At 43.5% G+C, this 4,315-nt stretch overlaps 1 pseudogene across 1 annotated transcript; it reads left to right on the top strand.

Moving 5' to 3' along the window:
* The first annotated feature begins 700 nt into the window (after window positions 1-700).
* LOC116532279 lies at window positions 701-2,003 on the top strand (annotated as a pseudogene). The gene has a single exon (XR_004260809.1). The product of XR_004260809.1 is annotated as a glyceraldehyde-3-phosphate dehydrogenase pseudogene (transcript).
* The last annotated feature ends 2,312 nt before the right edge of the window (window positions 2,004-4,315 follow it).

The following is a 4,315-nucleotide window of genomic DNA, read 5'->3' as shown; positions in this document are numbered from 1 at the left end:
AGGAGAAGGAGGAGAAGGAGAAGGAGGAGGAGGAGAAGGAGAAGGAGGAGAAGGAGAAGGAGGAGAAGGAGAAGGAGGAGAAGGAGAAGGAGGAGAAGGAGAAGAAGGAGAAGGAGAAGAAGAAGAAAGAAGAAGAAGAAGAAGAAGAAGAGGAGGAGGAGGAGGAGGAGGAAAAAGAAGAAGAAGAAGAAGAGGAGGAGGAGGAATAAGAAGAAGAAGAAGAAGAAGAGGAGGAGGAGGAGGAGGAATAAGAAGAAGAAGAAGAAGAAGAAGAGGAGGAGGAGGAGGGGGAGGAGGAGAAGGAGAAGAAGAAGAGGGAGGAGGAAAGAAAGAAAGAAAGAAAGAAAGAAAAAGAAACCAGGACTGAGGAACAAACACAAATTCCATACAAACTGATAAAATCTTGGTCTTTTAAGTTAGAGATTAATGTTCTCAAAACAGTCACTGCAGACAGGGTTAGCTATAAATGCTGTTAATCACTATTTCACAAAGCAAATATTGAAGAGATAACTGTAATAATTTTTCCCTTGAGAAAACGCTGGTACATGACTAGGATTATAAAATACTGCAATGACTACTTTACTCAAGACTTATAATTTTACAGAATTAAGATAGCCGATATTAAGATAGAAAAAGCAAACAAAAAAAAGAAAAGAAAAAGCAATGTGCTGGTGAATTTATCATTTTTAATAAGAAAATAAATATTCAGGCTCTCTGCTCCTCCTGTTCGCCAGACAGCCGCATCTAGTCTCCCATCGCCAGCCACATCCCTGAGACACCATGGGGAAGGTGAAGGTCGGAGTTAACGGATTTGGTCGTATTGGGCGCCTGGTCACCAGGGCTGCTTTTAACTCTGGTAAAGTGGATATTGTCGCCATCAATGATCCCTTCATTGACCTCAACTACATGGTCTACATGTTCCAGTATGATTCCACCCATGGCAAATTCCATGGCACTGTCAAGGCTGAGAACGGGAAGCTTGTTATCAATGGAAACCCCATCACCATCTTCCAAGAGCGAGATCCCTCCAAAATCAAGTGGGGCGATGCTGGCACTGAGTACGTGGTGGAGTCCACTGGCGTCTTCACTACCATGGAGAAGGCTGGGGCTCACTTGCAGGGGGGAGCCAAAAGGGTCATCATATCTGCCCCTTCTGCTGATGCCCCCATGTTCGTGATGGGCGTGAACCATGAGAAGTATGACAACAGCCTCAAGATCGTCAGCAATGCCTCCTGCACCACCAACTGCTTAGCGCCCCTGGCCAAGGTCATCCATGACAACTTTGGTATCATGGAAGGACTCATGACCACTGTCCACGCCATCACTGCCACCCAGAAGACCGTGGATGGACCCTCTGGGAAACTGTGGCGTGATGGTCGTGGGGCTCTCCAGAACATCATCCCTGCCTCTACTGGAGCTGCCAAGGCCATGGGCAAGGTCATCCCTGAGCTGAACGGGAAGCTCACTGGCTTGGCCTTCCGTGTCCCCACTGCCAACGTGTCAGTGGTGGACCTGACCTGCCGTCTGGAAAAACTGGCCAAATATGATGACATCAAGAAGGTGGTGAAGCAGGCGTTGGAGGGCCCCCTCAAGGGCATCCTGGGATACACTGAGCACCAGGTGGTGTCCTCTGACTTCAACAGTGACACCCATTCTTCCACCTTTGATGCTGGGGCTGGCATTGCCCTCAACGACCACTTTGTCAAGCTCATTTCCTGGTATGACAATGAATTTGGCTACAGCAACAGGGTGGTGGACCTCATGTCCCACATGGCCTCCAAGGAGTAAGACCCCTGGACCACCAGCCCCAGCAAGAGCACGAGAGGAAGAGACACCCTCACTGCTGGGGAGTCCCTGCCACAGAGTCCCCCACCACACTGAATTGCCCCTCCTCACAGTTTCCATGCAGACCCCTTGAAGAGGGAGGGGCCTAGGGAGCCCCACCTTGTCTTGTACCATCAATAAAGTCCCCTGTGCTCAGCCAAAAAAAAAAAAAAAAAAAAGAAAATATTCAATCATACAATGCAGAGTCTGAAAAGAGGTACAAAAATTAAAATGCAGAAATTTGATTTGTAAAAGAACATCAGAATCAGATACATCCCCTCCCCATAGAGGGCTCTACAGTGAGGCCACAGGTAGGGCAACACTATCCTGGCATAAACAACTTGCTGGCAGCATCTCTCAAGACTGTCGTCTGGCTTCTCCCAGGGCACAGGGAGAGAGGAATTGCACTGAAAAAAGAGGGCTCAGCTTCCCAGAATCAGCATTGCCTCAGGGTGGGCGGTGGTGAAGGCATATATCAGACAGAAGTTTTGCAGGGGTGGCAGGATGCAAACTGCAACCTGGAGCAGCTGGAGGTCCTCAACCATGCAGAGAAATAGACACGTTTACCATTTTAAGTGATTTCCCCTTACTTAAAACACTTTCATCTAGTTCCCAGGAAAACATAAAGAAGGGCTTATAAATTTCTCTCACTTGATACATAAGACTTTATGTTCTGGGAGTTAAAAGGAATGTGGTTAACATTGTCCAATGCCTTGAGAAGATACATAACAAATAGGGGAAATGAGGCACAGATAAATGCAATTGACTCTTAAATAACAGACTACTTTTACAAAGTAAAATAGCAACTGAGAAATGTTCAGATGATGAAGGCATCTTCAGGTGGCTTCCTTTGTCATTCCCTGTTTTGGTTTGCACTTACTTTTCCTTTTGGTAGTTTTCTAATTTTTTTGTTTTTGTCTTCACAATCATGAAGATATCTGAAGCCTCCAGTAAACAGAGGACTCTCAGGTATTTAGGCTTTTGTGTGTCTGTTTTTCACCTCAGCAGTCTTCACTCTACTTGATTGCTATCCTTAACAAAAAGCAACAGATAATTATTAAACATTTCCAGGACCTAACAAGTACTAGTAATAGCTGAGAGGCCACTGGATACCAGGTACTTAAGAAGTATATAGAATTCAGTCAAAAAATCCAGTCTCTTCATCAAGGAACTGAAACTTCAGAGTATAATGCTCCTATAGAAAAATGACATCAAAAATCAAGCTTTACATTATGTATATGTCATTACCTTTCAAAGTAGCAATGAAAGACATGTAACAGAGCATAAAGAAGAGTGTGGACCCATGTAAAAAACTCAGAATACAACCCCACTATCTTATGGATGAACACAACTGGCATAAATAGCATTACTTTATTTATATAAAACTTTCATGTTTAGAGAAGGTAAACATGAGAACACACCTCACTGAGTATTCCAACTTTGAAACTGACTAGTTTTTAATCATTGTGAAGTTAATTAGATAGACACAATCTCTTAGTACACTAGTCTTCTGGTGTACAAAAGGAATTAAGTAAAAGGTAAACGTGGCAAAGTCATTTGGGGACAGAACACTCTCTGAGTGAAATTAACCCAGAGTATATCACTGAAGGGTGATCAGTTGGAAGATTTTATTTAAGAAAATCACTATGGCTTACTTCTTACTTCTGCCAGAGGGGGCAGGGAGAGGAAAGGTCCACTTCATATTTAGGTTTGCTCCAGTTATCTGAAGAATCCTGCTGGAACTGAAGCCTCTATCTTATTCATTGAATAAATATGAGAAGATAAACATAAATAAAAGGGGGGGGGTCCCATAATCTCAAAAGCATAAGTGTTTGGAATGGCAAAAACAAAAAGAGAATGAGTTTGTGAACTAAACCATAAAGCATACAAATTTCCATAGACTTTTGCCATGATTGCAGCCTTGCTCCATGTGTTGTACTATGCCAGTAGAAATGCTCTGGAGGCTTTGGGTGGAAGCAGAGCCATTTCAGGAACATAACCCAGTTATGGATAATCTCTCTACGCTGGTGCTACTCTGTGCCCATCTGGCATTTGAGTGTCCTCAATCTTTTAATTTGTTAGAGTAGCAGTAATGTCAATGTCTACAAAGCACTTTATTGATTTTAAAAGATTCTGCTTTATTTATTCTTAGGTTTAATAAATATAACCACAGGTAGTAAATGCCAGAGTGTAACTAAATATGGTGAATCTAAAGAAGGATTATACTACAAAAAGTAGTTAAAATGTTATTTTTAAAAAGGCTTCAGGCTGGGCACAGTGGCTCATGCCTATAATCTCAGCACTTTGGGAGGCCGAGGCAGGTGGATCACCTGAGGTCAGGAGTTTAAGACCAGCCTTGCCAACATGGTGAAACTCCGTCTCTACTAAAAAATATAAAATTAGCTGAGCATGGTGGCTGGCACCTGTAATCCCAGCTATTCGGGAGGCTGAGGCAGGAGAATCATTTGAACCCAGGAGGTGGAGGCTGCAG

The sequence above is a fragment of the Sapajus apella genome, unplaced genomic scaffold (genome assembly GCF_009761245.1).
Source record: "Sapajus apella isolate SASKATOON/1434 unplaced genomic scaffold, GSC_monkey_1.0 scaffold75, whole genome shotgun sequence".
NCBI classification, from domain to species: domain Eukaryota; kingdom Metazoa; phylum Chordata; class Mammalia; order Primates; family Cebidae; genus Sapajus; species Sapajus apella.
The sequence above is the reverse complement of the archived record's forward strand: the minus strand, read 5'-3'. Positions and strand labels throughout refer to the sequence as shown.